The sequence below is a fragment of the Sus scrofa genome, chromosome 4 (assembly GCF_054392235.1).
Source record: "Sus scrofa isolate SSC_HxYL_T2T_F1_AM1 chromosome 4, Sscrofa_HxYL_maternal_Yorkshire_Landrace_v2.0, whole genome shotgun sequence".
NCBI lineage: Eukaryota > Metazoa > Chordata > Mammalia > Artiodactyla > Suidae > Sus > Sus scrofa.
In genome coordinates this window covers 72998561-73015663 of record NC_139386.1, presented here as the reverse complement: position 1 = coordinate 73015663, position 17103 = coordinate 72998561, and the positions used below count along the sequence as shown (strand labels likewise).

Below are 17103 nucleotides of genomic sequence, written 5' to 3'. Positions count from 1 at the left end.
GGCTGCACCTGCGGCATATGGAGGTTCCCAGGCTAGGGGTCAAACTGGAGCTACAGCTGCCAGCCTATGCCACAGCCATAGCAACGCAAGATCCGAGCCACCTCTGCAATCTACACCACAGCTCGTGGCAACACCGGATCCTTCACCCACTGAGCAAGGCCAGGGATCGAATCCACATCCTCATGGATCCTAGTCAGGTTCATTACTGCTGAGCCACAGTGGGAACTCCAACTAAGCTCATTCTTACAAACATTGCATCATGTGGGTACATTTTCCTCACTTCAATTTACCCTTCTGATTCCCATTAACCTATTCTAAAATATGTTATCGCTTACTCAGTAATATTTTATCTTCTGGCTCAATAAGACAGAACATCTGCCTCCTAGATACACATAATGAATCATAAAAGTCCAGAGCCAGCTTAGGTATAGCAAAAGCAGACCTCTTCAAGCATGCTTATGTTTAATCTTTAAATGGATCCTTTAGTAGGGCTTTTGACGATCTGATAGCCAAAGTACATTTATGAATTGATGCTTTTAAAGCCACTCACTACTCAATCATGGTTAATTCTACTGAAAAAAAATTTCTTGTGTCTAACAGGAAGTTCCAAGATGACACTGTGGGAAAATATACATCAGATATGGGCATTTGTTATGAAACCACATTTTAGACATCAGAACCTAAACTCTGGCTTCCCTGCCAAGTCAGAGCACCCAGAAAACTATACACACAGCTGTCATCAAAATGGATATAAAAGGATTATAATTCAAGATCAGAATAACTGAGAGAGGGAGCAGGCAGGGGGTGCAGGGACAGTGGTGAACCAGAATGTCTGAAGAAAACGTCTGTGTGTTGAATGGTGGCTGGGTCCTTAGTGTTTTTTTTAAGGATCCCAAGCAAATTTAAACTTTATCCTTTAGTTACTGAAGCATAAGGCAGAATCTCCTGCTATTCTGACTCTCATATGAACAGTTGTTACTAGAGCTTTACAGTGATGCCCCAAGGCCTCTCCCTCTCTCACCAGAAGCTAGATTTAACAAATAAGAGCCCTGGTCTGGAATCAGGAAACCGCTCCCCTGGCCTTAGGAAAATTACACAACTTCTCCAAGTCTTCTCACCTTTGAAAAAGAGGTAATCATGTATATCATAGGTCACTGTAAGTATTCAACGAGGTGATATACAAAAGTGCTACCATGGCAGCTTGTGATTTAGGAAGCACTCAATTAATATTAATGATTACTTCTTCCACCTTCTTTCCGCACCTTCACTTTTTTTCTCTGCTACATTTCCTTTACCTTACCATAGAGCTTAGTTGTAACTATTATTTGTAAATATTTATTGAGCATCAGTCAATTACCATTAAACAATAGTTCAGAAGAGTCAATAGTTTGTGAAGATTTACTAAGCAATTATCAGAAGCCATGGGCAGGGAGAGGCAGTAGACATCGTCCCTGCCCTGCGGGTACACAGCCACACAGCAGGGCTTGCGGGTTGTTATTCTATAACTTGGGGCAAGCTCACTGTTTAATTGCTGAAGATGGCTGACCTCGACAGAGGAAGGACCTTCAGTGTTTGGAGTCCTAGGAAGCCTGCTCCCATTTGGGAGCAAGAGGCTCCGAGGTAGGCGTATCCTGGGATCATGGGTGGGAGAGGGCTGCTTCCTAGAGTCCCTGAGCTCAGGGGAACAGGCTCTATGAACTGTGGAGCACTGACACTCTTGGGGCTGTTTCTGAGAAGTGGGTATATCTAGAAAAGGCTGTGTCCCACCTGAGATATTTGTCTCAACTACAGATGGACAGGGAGCTGCAGAAGCTGTTTTCCTGGAACCTCTCCACTCTTTTCTTGCTCGAGCCTTTGTCCTACCCGACCTGCTCCCCACCCCTTCCACACTGTTCATGGGACCAGCACTCAAGCCTCCAAATTTCTATTTCTCCATTCTGAGGTTTTTACAATTTCCTGAAGGAGTCTTGTCTTCTCTCCATTTATTAAAGGCAGAGATGACTTCTTGTATTTGTCCTGAGGACCCAGCCCAGGAGCCACCTCTAGGCAGTCTTCCTGCATCCCTGTCCTATAGCAAAGTGCTCTTCAGTGGGTTCCTAGGGTTTCATAGATTGTGACCATCATGGCCCTTGGTAGTCAGAGTGCAGGTGCAGCTGCTCCCACGGCCAACCCTTCTGGAAGTGCCTGGAGAGCAAGGATCAGGTTTGCTTGTCTAAAACTCTGGGTTCCTAACACCTAGCCAGTGGCTGACACTCAGAGAGTCCTTAGGAAATGTTAGTGGAACAAATTAATTAGAATATCTATTACGTTTCTCCCTACATCCTCTGTCTGCAAGTGAGCGGCTCTGTTCTCCCTAAATAGTTCACAAAATTGTGCTGAGAAGTGTACACTTTCACTGATCTCCTTGGGGACTGGAAAGATTAATGCCTATTTGGCAATGCAAGTTTTGTAAGAAGTATTAGAGGAAAGGGACCATGCATATTTTAAAATTCAGTAACAACTCTGATCCATGGGTATTGCCACATCTTTCTTGTGTCCCCCTTACAAAGAATTCAGGTGCCCTAAACTACTCAGGAAAGTGGTATAATTTTTAAATGACTAGAAATGACCCTCTGTTATCTCACATTCTTCTCAGATGAAATGAAACAGATTTTGTGAATGCGTAAACAAAACAAAACAAAAACAGCCACTCATTTGACTCCTCACATACTCTCCATCCTCCAATTGGGAAGAACCAACAGTTTTTATTTTTTAATTTTTTTTTTAAGATTGTGTAGACTTCCAAATGTTTCTTATTTTTTCCCTGAGATAATATATCCAGACATCACATGCTACATTGTCATAAAAAAGAATCCACAAAAAGAATATTCACTGGGTATCAGTGCCTGTTCTTTTGACGTCTAAGAAATCCATAGGGGGTCCACGCTGAGTAATAGGGAGGATTTATTGAACACAAAACACTTCCCCCAAACAATGAGCACTATGGTATCCCTTAATTTTCTTCAAAATGAACTCTTCTACCTACCTTTGCTTCAGGGTGTCCTTGGTATTGATGACTGTCCTTCCATGAGTGCCAATGGGTAGAACGGGGGGATTCCAACTCCAACCTACTTTCCAACATCACCACCTGGAAGTTGTGAAATAAATGTAGAGAAAATGGCATTAAAAGCTTGAATTGTCTGAGTCTCTTCAGCAAATGGTGTTGGGAAAGGTGGACAACCTCATGTAAATCAATGAAGTTAGAACACACCCTCACATCACACACAAAAACAAACTCAAAATGGCTTAAAGACTTAAATATAAGAGATGACACCATAAAACTTATAGAAGAGAACATAGGTAAAACAATCTCTGATATAAATTGCACCAAAGTTTTCTTAGGTCAGCCTCTCGAGGCAATAGAAATAAAAGCACAAATAAACAAATGGGACATAATCAAACTTAAAAAACTTTTGCACAGCAAAGGAAACCTTAAACAAAATGAAAAGACAATCTAAAGAATGGGAGAAAATATTTGCAAATGATGTGACTGACAAGGGCTTAATTTCCAAAATATACAAACAGTTCATACAACTCAACAACAAAACCCAAACAACCTAATCAAAAGATGAGCTGGGAGTTCCCACTGTGGTGTGACAGCTCAGTTTGCTGTGGAGGTGCAGCTTCAGTCCCTGGCCCATTGCAGTGGGTTAAAGGACCTGGCATTGTCACAGCTGTGGCATAAATCACAGCTGGAATCAGATTAAATCCCTGGCCTGGGAACTTCCATATCCTGTGGGTGTGGCCATAAAAAAAATGGACAGAAGACCTAAATAGACATTTCTTCAAATAAGACATATAGACAGCCAACAGGCATATGAAAAATACTCACCAACACTAATAATTAGAGAAAAGCAAATCAAAACTAGCACATCGCACTGGTCAGAATATCCATCATTTTAAAAATCTACAAGTAACAAATGCTGGAGAGGGTGTGGAGAAAAGGAACCTTCCTATACTGCTGGTATAAATGTAAATTGGCATAGCCACTATAGAAAAAAGTATGGAAAAAACTAAAATTAGAGTTACGATATGATCCAGCAATCCTACTCCGAGGTATATATCAGAACAATACTATAATTCAAAAAGATGCATGTTCACAATCTTGTAAATTGAAGTATACTTCAATAAAACTTAAAAAAAATACATGCAGCCCCATGTTCACAGCAGCATTATTTAAAACAGCCAAGGCATAGAAATAACCTAAACGTCTATCAACAGCCGAATGTGGTACAAACATACAATGGAATACTATTCAGCCAAAAAAAGAATAAAATAATGCCATTTGTAGCAACATGGATGGACCTAGACATTATCATATTAAGTGAAGTGAGTCAGAAAGTCAAATACCATATGATATCACTTTCATGTGGAATCTGTATGATATACATGAATCAATCTACAAAACAGAAACAGACTACAGACTCATAGACACAGAGAACAGACTTGTGGTTGGCAAGATTGGGAGGAGGGATGGACTAGGAGTTTGGAATTAGCAGATGCAAAAAAATTATATAGAGAATGGATAAACAACAAGGTCCCACCATATAGCACAGGGAACTATATGATAAACCATAATGGAAAAGAATATGAAAAAATGCATATATGTATTTATGTATAATAATCACTTTGCTGTACAGCAGAAATTAACACAACATTGTAAATCAACTATACGTCAATAATTTTTTTTTTTTTTCTGTCTTTTTGCTATTTCTTGGGCCGCTCCTGTGGCATATGGAGGTTCCCAGGCTAGGGGTCGAATCGGAGCTGCAGCCACTGGCCTACGCCAGAGCCACAGCAATGCGGGATCCGAGCCGCGTCTGCAACCTACACCACAGCTCACGACAACGCCGGATCGTTAACCCACTGAGCAAGGACAGGGATCGAACCCGCAACCTCATGGTTCCTAGTCGGATTCGTTAATCACTGCGTCACGACGGGAACTCCAATAAATTTTTTTAAAAGCTTGAATTTTCCGGGAAACTTCAAAGATGAACATAAAAATACACAACAAAGACAGAATGGTTGAAATACTTCCTGTATCCCTGAGACATCTGTAACAAAAAGTCCTAAAATTTCACCATAAAGAGACACAACATTATCACTCTCAGCAAAGACAATCTACACATAAATTTCTAAAGTATAAGAAGAGCTTTGATCACCTAAGAGGTGGTGTGATTGTGTAAAAAAAGGTATGAGCTTTGTAGTAATTGACCAGGTTTAAATTCTGTTCCCTCACTTAGTAGCTGTATAACTTTAGGCTTTCCATGAAGCCTATCTTATCTATCTGTAATTTGGGTTCCAGACTATCTCATAAATTTATTGTTGATTAACTTGCATAATTAATAAGTGCTTATTATTAGAAACCAGAAACCAGGCTGGGTGCTGGATATTCAATACTACAAAGTTTTCCCTTGAGGATTTCCTTGTCTAGGAGTAGAGATATTTGGATAAATAAAATAATTGCAATACACTGTGATACCTGCCTTAATACCGGTAAGTTCAAGGTAGCATAAAGGAGAACATGATCAGTTCATGTGGGACAATCAAGGAAGGCTTTGAAGAAGAGATAAGGTTTCAGCATCATCTAATGTTTAATAGAAGAGCAGGGGTAGGGAATAGAAAGACACTAAATGCAAACACAGCAGAATGCTCAATGGCATGATGTGAAAAACTTAGAAACTCCAAGAGTTTAGGAAGCATCAAGTGGCTCAGCATGTGATATATTTAAGAATTAAGAGATAACTGGTGACCATGTGGATGAGAAGGCTTAGCAAAGGGAAAGAGGATACCCAGATTTCTGCACTGGGTGGCTCATCTGATCTCACACTGAGGAGGGACATTAAGAAAGAATGATGAAGATAAAGGGGTAACTTTGGGACAAGCTGACTACGAGGATTCTGGAAATGTCTAGAAGAAATATCTTGTAAGCTGTTTCATGTACTTGTCTGGTGCTCAGAAGAGAGAAGTGACCTGGAGATTCAGGTTTGGAACCCAGAGACTCATTTGTAAGATCAGATGAGCACTTTGGAACTCTTCTCCCACACAGACTGGCCACAAGCAAATGAGGAAGTCTTAGTCGTGAGGGTGGGGCCCAAGGGGGATCTGTGCCTCAATTCAGAGTCTTGCGGGGAGGAGTAGTTTGCTTGGGAAGCCCCGTGGTTCATCTTTAGAGCAAAATTGCCATTAAGGAAAATCTGCGAAAACCCCAAAAGTATTGTCAGAATTATTCAGGTTATTTGCTTACATTTCTTTAACATTTTGAATGAACACATAGACCATACTAATATCCCCTAAACCTCACCTCTTTCCCATTTATGTCCTCTCATCACAAACTGCTCCTCCAAGCCTCATACATGTCTTAAAAAGTCCTCCCCCATGCCCCCGCAGGGTCCCACATATCCTGTTCCTATCTCTCTCCCACTTCCTCCTTATTCTACATCAAAAATCCCCAAAGATGAGTCTGGTAAGGCAAGAAGAGGTTTCTTTGGGGGGTGAGGGAGGAGAAGAAATGAAACCTGCAGAGTCAGGATCTTTTAAAGGTCAGAAGGAGAAAGGTTGGAAGGACTCATACATTAATAATTTTGTTTTTGTTACAGTAGACTCAGAAGCCATGCTAATCATCTAAATAAGTCATACATGCAGAGGCTTAGCAGAGAGCAGGGATCCTTTCTAGGGTGTAGGAGGAAACCAGACAAGAGAAGAAGGTTCTAAGTGGTGGATGAAAGATGTTGCCTAGAGAAATTCCCTGGGCTGCAGGAAACTGCTTCAGCAACTTGTATAGGTTCTAGTGAGTTATGGCTCTGGGAGAAAGGAGCCATTAAAGGCCTTGGTAAGCTCTGGACATCACTGGAAGAGGTATAGAGTGAGAAGAAAAGAAGGACAGAAGCTTAGGGAACAGGTCAAAGGAGAAAGTCAATGAAGGATTCAGATGAGAATATGTCAGGACATGGAAAAGAACCAAGAGTGTGTGGTGTCCCGGAAACTAGGAAGTATGTTTTGAGGAGACAGTGTCAAGTGTCCCATAATCATCAAGTGTGATAAGGAATGGAAAGTATCCACTGGATTTGGCAATTGAGAGGTCAGTGGTAATCTTAGCAAAACCATCTTTAGTGAAATGGTGGAGGCAAAAGGCAAATTGCAGTGTGTTCACAGAGAGCGAAAGATGAGAAACTTGAAAAACATGAGGACAACTATCTTGGGAAGTCTGTCTGAGGACAGGAAGGAAGACCACAGCCAGAGGAGTTTTCCCCCCGCCTTCCCCTCTTTCCCACTCCCTCCCTTCTTTCCTGACAGATGAGATTTGAACCTCTTGGGTAGGATTTTATGAAAAAGAATCTAAAAGTCCAGAAAGGAAATGATAGAGGAGGGGTGTATATGGGGAGGAATAGATGGAGGGATTCACCCAGAATAAAAGAAGGAATACCCTTTCTTCTGAGAGTGGAGGAAGGAAGGAGAGTGGCAGATACAGGAAGGTTTAAGTGGGAAAGCAGGTGGTGACTGCCCTGAAGTTGAGGGCATTTCTGTCTGCTAGCCTCAAGTTCTCTGTAAAGGAGTTGGCAAGGTCATCTACTGAGAGTGAGGTAAGGAGGCAGGAGTTGGGTAGAGGGACATAGCAAGGGTTTGGAACAGTGACAGTAGAGAGTGGGAGAGAGGGGACAAGATAAATGGCACAGGGCTCAAGTGCATGGGACCATATGGTGGAGATAGCTAGTGTATTTGAGACTTACAGTATATTTTCCTCCAGCTGCACCTGGATAAGGGGCAGAGATGCTATCGTGAGATGTATTCAGGGAAAGCAGGTTGAGGCAGGTGAGGCATTCAATAAATATCTGCTCCCCCACTAGGAAGCCTAGGTTGGCTAGAAAAACATGCAGCTGTGACCTTCCAATGGGGAAAAATATTTTTATTTGGTAACTTTAATTTCAAGGCCATGAAGGTCTTCTAAAATTGTTGGTTTCAAGTTTGGACAGATAAACTGTAATATCAGGTAGTGCCACCTGGGTATTAGACCTAGGGTTGTGATTGCCCTTATCATGAGAACACAAAAAGGATAATCAATTCCTTTTTTGTCCTACTCAATCACTGGAGACAAAAGAATTCCAACAGACCAAATCCTCTTGCCCTTGCAGAAATGGTCAAATTCTAGGAAGTAGAAGGACAGTGACTTTTCGGGCAAATGCTCACAAAGTATCCACACACAAGACCATTCTTTGAAATTACTGCACAAAGGCAAAAAATACTTCTTTTTCATAAAAGAGATCTGAACTCAGATGAGGAGGGGTAAACATAAAAGAGCAAGAGCCAGACTCAACAAATTTGCCCTCTTTTACCTGGCAAAGAAAGGGGATGAAACTTCTAGTAGATAGAAGTCAAAGCAGGAGCAGGACATGGGGATGAATCAGATACACTGAGAAGGTGTTGAAAGGATTTAAAAGTAAGGCTGAGGCTTCCTAGAAGAAGAGGAAGAAGAAGAAATTCTACTTGCAGAGAGCAGCTTCACTCTATGCCTCAAGCCCGTCCCTATGGCTTTCCAACTTTCTTAGCTTCTGAAATCAGGTAAACCAGTTGCAACAAATCTCTCTTTTTAATTGTAGTATAGTTAATTTATAATATTATATTAAACCCACCGCCTAAATGAATTAGAAAAAGAAGAACAAACAAAACCTAAGGTCAGCAGAAGGAAGGGAATCATAAAGATCAGAGAGGAAATCAATAAAATAGAGATTCAAAAAACAATAGAAAAAAAATCAATAAAACCCAAGAGCTGGTTCTTTGAAAAGGTAAACAAAATTGACAAACCTCTGGCCTGACTCACCAAGAAGAGGAGAGAAAAAACCCAAATCAACAAAATAAGAAATGAAAAAGGAGAAATCACAATGGATACTGCAGAAATACAAAAATCCATAAGAGAATACTATGAACAATTGTATGCCAACACATTTGACAACCTAGAAGAAATGAACGACTTTCTAAAGATTTACAGCCTGCCAAAACTGAATAAGAAGAAATATATCAACTGAACAGACTGATCACTAGAAATGAAATTGAATATGTCACAAAAACATTCCCTACAAATAAAAGTCCAGGACCAGATGGCTTCACAGGAGAATTCTACCAAACATACAAAAAGGAACTTATACCCATCCTCCTTAAACTTTTCCAAAAGGCTGAAGAAGGAACACTCCCAAAGACATTCTATGATGCCACCATCACCCTAATTCCAAAACCAGACAAAGATTCCACAAAAAAAGAAAACTACACCCAATATCTTTGATGAATACAGATGCAAAAATTCTCAGCAAAATTTTAGCCAACCAAATCCAACAACATATAAAAAAGATCATATACCACGACCAAGTGGGATTCATCTCAGGTTCACAAGGATGGTTCAATGTACACAAATCAATCAACATCATACACCACATTAACAAAAGAAAAGTCAAAAAACGACATGATCACTTCAATAGATGCAGAAGAAGCATTTGACAAAGTCCAACATCCATTCACGATAAAAACTCTTACCAGAGTGTGTATAGAGGGAACACACCTTAACATAATAATAGCCATTTATGACAAACCTACAGCAAATATTATATATACTCAATGGAGAAAAGCTGAAATCCTTCCCACTAAAATCTGGAACAAGACAAAGTTGCCCACTCTCACCACTGTTATTCAACATAGTATTGGAAGTCCTAGCCACAGCAATCAGACAAACAAAAGAAATAAAGGGTATCCAAATTGGAAGAGAAGAGGCAAAATTGTCACTGTATGCAGATGACATGGTACTATATATAGAAAACTCTACGGACTCAACCCAAAAACTACTTGAACTGATCAACGAATTCAGCAAAGTAGCAGGATATAAGATTAACACTAAGAACTCAGTTGCATCTCTGTATACTAACAATGAAATATTAGAAAAGGAATACAAAAATATAATACTTTTTAAAATTGCACCTCAAAAAATCAAATACCTGGGAATACACCTGACCAAGGAGATGAAAGACTTATATACTGAGAACTATAAAACATTAATCAAGGAAATTAAAGAGGATTCAAAGAAATGGAAAGATATTTCATGTTCCTGGGTTGGAAAAATTAATATCATAAAAATGGCCACACTACCCAAAGCAATCTATAGATTCAACGTAATCCCTATCAAATTACCCATGACATTTTTCACAGAACTAGAACAAACAGTCCAAAAATTTATGTGGAACCACAAAAGACCCAGAATTGCCAAAGCAATCCTGAGGAACAAAAACCAAGCAGGAGGCATAACTCTCCCAGACTTCAAGCAATATTAAAAAGCCACAGTAATCAAGACAGTGTGGTACTGGTACCAAAACAGAACAGAGAACCTAGAAATAAACCCAGACACCCACAGTCAATTAATCTTCAACAAAGGAGGCAAGAATATAAAATGGAAAAAAGACAGCCTTTTCAGCAGGTGTTGCTGGGAAACCTGGACAGCTGCATGTAAATCAATGAAACTGGAACACACCCTCATACTACGCACAAAAATAAACTCAAAATGGCTGAAAGACTTAAATGTAAGACAAGACACCATTAAACTCCTAGAAGAGAACACAGGCAAAACACTCTCTGACATCAGCCTTACAAATCTCAGGTCAGGAGTTCCCGTCATGGCGCAGTGGTTAATGAATCCAACTGGGAGCCATGAGGTTGCGGGTTTGGTCCCTGCCCTTGCTCAGTGGGTTGGGGATCCGGCGTTGCCATGAGCTGTGGTGTAGGTTGCAGACGTGGCTCAGATCCTGTGTTGCTGTGGCTCTGGCGTAGACCAGTGGCTACAGCTCCGATTGGACCCCTGGCCTGGGAACCTCCATGTGCCGCGGGAGCGGCCCAAAGAAATAGCAAAAAGACAAGAAAAAAAAAAAAAATCTCAGGTCAGTCTCCCAAAGCAACAAAAATAAAAGCAAAAATAAACCAATGGGATCTAAATCAAACTGACAAGTTTTTGCATAGCAAATGGAACCACACACACAAAAAAACCAAAAACAAACCCCAAAAGACAACTTACAGAATGGGAGAAAATAGTTTTAAATGATGCAACAGACAAGGGCTTAATCTCTAAAATATACAAACAAATTATACAACTCAACAGCAAAAAAGCCAATGACACAATGGAAAAATGGGCAAAAGAACAGACATTTCTCCAAAGAAGATATATAGATGGCCAACAAACACATGAAAAAATGCTCAACATTCCTGATTATAAGAGAAATGCAAATCAAAACAACCATGAGGTACCACCTCACACCAGTCAGAGAGCCATCATTAATAAGTCTACAAATAACAAATGCTAGAGAAGGTGTGGAGAAAAGGGAACCCTCCTGCACTGCTTGTGGGAATGTTAAGTTGGTACAACCATTATGGAAAACAGTATGGAGGTACCTTAGAAAACTATGCCATATGACCACCATAGAACTGCCATATGACCCAACAATCCCACTGTTGGGCATACATCTGGACAAAACGTTCCTTGAAAAAGACGCATGCACCTGCATGTTCATTGCAGCACTATTCACAATAGCCAATACATGGAAACAACTTAAATGTCCATTGACAGATGATTGGATTAAGAAGATGTGGTATATATACACAATGGAATACTACTCAGACATAAAAAAGAACAAAATAATGCCATTTGCATCAACCCAGATGGAACTAGAGACTCTCATAAAAGTGAAGTAAGTCAGAAAGAGAAAGACAAATACCATATGATATCACATATCTGGAATCTAAGATATGGCACAAATGAACCTTTCCACAGAAAAGAAAATCATGGACATAGAGAACAGGCTTGTGGTTGCTGAGGGGGAGGGGGAGGGAGTGGGATGGATTGGGAATTTGGCATTAACAGATGCAAACTATTGCCTTTGGAATGGATAAGCAATGAGATCTTGCAGTATAGCACTGGGAGATATGTCTAGTCACTCTATGACGGAGCATGATAATGGGAGAAAAAAATGTATACATGTATGTGTAACTGGGTCACTTTGCTACACAGTAGAAAATTGACAGAACACTGTAAACCAACTATAACGGAAAAATTAAAAATCATTATAAATGAAAAATATATAATATTATATTAGTTTTAGGTGTACAGCATAATGGTTTAGTATTTTTATACATTATACTACATTAAAAGTTATTATAAGATAATGGCTATAATTCCCTATGCTCTTCATTATATCCTTGTTGCTTATCTATTTTATACATAGCAGTTTGTATCTCTTAATCCCATATCTTGCCCCTCCCTGCTTCTCTCTCCCCTTTGGTAATCACTAAATAGAAGTTTGTCTTCTGTATCTGTGAGTCTATCTCTGTTTTACATGTACACGCATTTGTATTATTTTTTAGATTTCACATAAGTGATATCATAGAGTATTTGTCTTTTTCTGACTTATTTCACTAAGCATAGTATTCTCTAGGTTAGTCAACTGTGCTGCAAATGGCAGAATGTCATTATTTTTCATGGTTCAGTAATATTCCATTATGTATGTATAATATGTAATATATAGTCATACATATTATACATATGTATAATATGTATAATTCATACATATTATACATATGTAATATATATTCATATTATATGTATGTACCCCATATTTTCTTTATCCATTCAACTTTCAGTGGGTATTTGGGTTGTTTCCATATCTTGGCTACTATAGATAATGCTGCTCTGAACACTGGAATCTGTGTATCTTTTCAAATTAGTGTTTCTATTTTCTTTGTATATACACTCAGGAGTAGAACTGCTGGATCATATAGTACTTCTATTTTTAGTTTTTTGAGGAATCTACATACTGTTTTCTTTTCTTTTTTATGGCTGCACCTGGGGCATATGGAAGTTCCCGGGCTAGGGGTTGAACTGGAGCTGCGTCTGTGACCCATACCACGGCTTGTGGTAATGCTGGATCTTTAACTCACTGATTGAGGCCAGGGATCGAACCTGCATCCTCAAAGACAATACGTTGGGTTCTTAACCCAATGAGCCACAAATGGGAACTCCCTGTTTTCCATAATGGCCATACCAATTTACATTCCCACCAGTAAAAAATAAGGGTTCCCTTTTCTCTGTATTCTTGCCAACATTTGTTTATTTGTAGACTTTGTGAGGAGAGCCATTCTGACAGATTTTATAAGGTGAAATCTCGTTGTTTTGATTTACATTTCTTTAATAAACATATCTGTTGATGTATGTCTCCCAGTGGTTTTGTTTCTCAGGAGGACCCGACTGATAACAGTACTTCCTTCAGATGGGCTATGAAAATTAAATGAAGTAATGTATTTCTGTATAAGAAGCACCTGACACAGTGCCAGGAACATTAAAAAGGGTTTGAAAAATGGTATTTACTATTATGATGGCTTGGAAAAAGTTGAACCTACATCTAGTTGACTCCCAACCTGACTCTTCACCCAAACTTGGTCAAGAACTGTAGTTCCTGGTCTGGGCTCTATCACTATTTCAATGTAAACTTGAGCAAGCCACATCCTCTAAGGGCCCCAGTTCCCTTTCTGCAAAATGAGGGACTGTGTATTAAATGATTTGTGTATAAACTCTTTCAGCTTTCATATTCTCTGGGCTAGTTTTGACCCAATTTATTAGATTTTTTATGAGGCTGCTCTACTTTCTCCAGCCACCAGGTAAGATCTATTTCATTACTGTTACATTCAAGGCTGCCTCTATACAAATGACCCTCTAATTACTGGGTGGTTTATGGCCTGAGAATGCAAACTAAGTTTAATATTAACCTGAGCAAGGCATTTCTGTTTTTTAGTTGGTGATTATACAGGTCCTGCTCTACCCTAGAAGACAGGCCATACGGGGTGTAAAAAAAAAAGCATTAAATCTGGTCCCTGCCCTCAAGGAGCATAGGAAGACATCTAAAAATCACATACTACCATGAGGGCATATATAATAAAGTCTAAGCACCACAGGAGTTGAGAGAATGGGACAGTAAGATCACTCTGAACTGGAATGACCACAAAAGGCTTAATAAAAGGGCTTAGAGAGATGAAATGTCCATGTAAGAGATGAGTGAGAAGTTAAATCTTCCGTTCTTGCCGTGTATCATGTATTCCAAAACTGAATGTATGAGGTTTGGGGAGCTCTTTATATTGCTGCTTGCCTTTGTTGGCACAGATTATGGGAAAGTGGCTGCTTCATAACTTCAGGCTTTCTCTCCTATTCTCCCCAGCATGTCCTGTGTAGGTAAGGAAGGATGTTCTACTTTGCATGCGTTTACACATGGACACCCACAGTCACCACGGCAACCCCTGTTATCCATGTATGGGGATCCCCCCGCAGAAAATTAGGTTCCACTAAGGTGGGGGTCCATACTTTTCTTATCCACTGCACAAATATTTATGGGCTAAATTAGTAAAACCACCACTCTCCAGAATATGGGAGACATAAAGGCAAAGTTTTCCTATCTGAAACTTCCAATGGCATCAAAACCTTAAAAATAGTGATTCTTATACTTTAGAAATTCTTTGATTTTCAATGTCAGCCCAGTCCGAACCCCTGTTCCCACTCCCTGCAAAATGCTGCTTAAAGCCTACTGGCAGGGCTTCTTATCCAAAGCGCCATTGACAGAACTACTGCCAAAAACTTGCTGGAGCTGAACAAAAAGACCAGTGGGTGTGGACAGAAGAAAAGTTATGCTTGAATGATAAGCAAACACCAGAAGAATTAATTTTACAAGCTCACCTTTGAGATCAGATAAAGGCAGCTTGACTTTTTAAAGACAATATTCAATTTTATCAGTTTAATAAACAGCTCTTAGCAACTTGATAGTCATCTTTTACGGGCAGAAACAAAGAAGCCTTATTAACAGTTAAATTTAAATTGTTCACTAATCTTACTTTAGTTTATTGCCTCTTTCATGATGATCTTTTACTAAATGAGTCTAAAAAAATACTTGGTGATGTGTGTAAACAAGCCAGAAATTCTCAAGACTGTGGTCTAATGAAAGCAAATAAACATAGTTTACAAAATAATTCAGAATTCTGAAAGGGACAGTGTTTGGGGTGTAAATATAGGTTTCTACAAACAAGATGTTAATAATCACAAGTCAATATTCATAAAGATCACTATAAAGATGGGAAATGGAAAAAAATGTCCTTTGGATTCAGAAATATATCCTAATCAATTACAAAACAATTCTGTCCGGGGTTATTAACATTTATATTCCAACAGATTTTTGCAAATGTTTATTGAATTCCAGCTATGTGCAATGAATAGTTCTCAAAGTATACGCATCCAGTCAATGCAATCAGCCATTAAATTTTTACCAAGGGCTGGACTATGAGCAGTCTGGGTAACATGGGTACACACTGCTTTTGCCTCTCCAGCCTCTATGTAGTGCTCCTTCTTTTATTAGTAACACCTGAATCTTCCTTTGGGGAATTCATCTCTTTATTCCACACTGCATATTTCCATAGGATTTATTCCACCCTATTAGCCCCAAGGATATTCAGGTGATCATGACTGGCTCAGTGGTCTTTTGGTCACAATGGGTGATTTACAGATGGGCATAAATATAGATTGAAACAGAGATGGGTTCAGAGATATAAGCCAGGCTAATGAGACTGAATTCTGGGTTTCTGTTGAAGAAACTTGGGCAAGAGAAGCTTTCTTCCCACAGATTGCAAGCTGTAAGGGTGATGAGCTGAGACTCTGCCTAGAAGGACACCCACACAGAAGATGGGAGGGAGACCATGTGCTGTTGGGTATTTTCCACTTACCTCGAGATCTCTCTCCTCCTCTCCTGTCAGCTGATTAAACAGGCTCTGTTGACCTCCCTCCCGCTTTGGCTGCTGGGTGGGAGTGCTGGTCAGGAGGTCAGAGACACTGATTACTTCTTTCCCACTCCCTTTCTGTGGAGTCTCCTCAGGTTGGCTGTATCTCTACCAAAGGCTACGGGCTTCTGTCAGGGGACCTGTCTTACAACTTGCTGTCTTCAGGTTCCAGTAACCACACCTGTTTTCCCCCTCAGGCCTAGAGATGGTAACCATGTCCTACTCTTACTTGTAACTTGCTCTGATACTTCAATATCTCTTTTAATTTTCCTAAACCCTGCCCTCATCTTTGTAAGCAGTGCTCTTTTAAAACTAAATTTGAGGCAGCCATCTATTTCCTGCTAGTACTCTAATAAATCAAATGAAATTATTTGAGTTCTGGATTTAGACATACTTAAAGACAGTGACATGTCTGACTTTTCAGTCACTTGAGCCAAAAAATTTCCTTTTTCCTAAAGGCTGTTTGAATTGGGCTCTCTGTTGCTTACAACAGAGAGTCGTAATACAATTTGTTAGGTTCTTTTGATTACATAGACTTACACTTAACACTTAAAAAAAGGGAAGTGACAACATCTGGGCCCCTCAAACGTACATGTTGAAGTCCTAACCCCAGTACCTCCGAATGTGTTTGGAGACAGGGTCTTAAAGAGGTAATCAGGTTAAAATGAAGTCATTACAGGGGCCCTAATCTAATCTGACTGGTATCCTTTTAAGAAAAGGAGATCAGAACACAGACACAACAGAAGGAGAACCCTGAAGGCACAGGGAGAAGAGAGCTACCTATGAGCCAAGGTGAAACCAACCTGCCAGCACTTTGATATCAGACTTCCAGCCTCCAGAATTGTTAGACAATGAATGTCTGTTGTTTCAGCCACTTAGTCTGTGGTACTTTGTTATAGCAACTCCAGCAAACTAACAGAGGCGCCTATAAACTAGAATTAGGGCCAATGACTTTCTCCAGCAATCTGAGCCAACACAGTCTCTTAGCTAAGGCGTCTGTGTCCCTCTGTAAATTGGTTCCATTGACCTTTATACTCACTGGTCAGTCTCTCCATAGTTCTCAATCCAAAGAAACCTAAATTAATTGGTTTGGCTAACGACCACTGATACGATTGGGGTGAGACCTTTGCACTGACCCACCTCATGGGTCTGGCCAGCAATGGATAAACTACCTTTGGATCATACACCCTTGTTTGGTTCCACCAGTGACTGCCACATGTAGAGAAC

At 39.9% G+C, this 17103-nt stretch overlaps 1 long non-coding RNA gene across 1 annotated transcript in view; it reads right to left on the bottom strand.

The window, feature by feature from the left end:
- Positions 1-17103, bottom strand: part of LOC146403860 (uncharacterized) — a 174483-nt gene that overhangs the window by 42062 nt on the left and 115318 nt on the right. The window contains exon 3 of the long non-coding RNA XR_014843727.1: positions 3026-3127. This is a non-coding gene — a long non-coding RNA (uncharacterized LOC146403860). The remainder of the gene's footprint in view (positions 1-3025; positions 3128-17103) is intronic.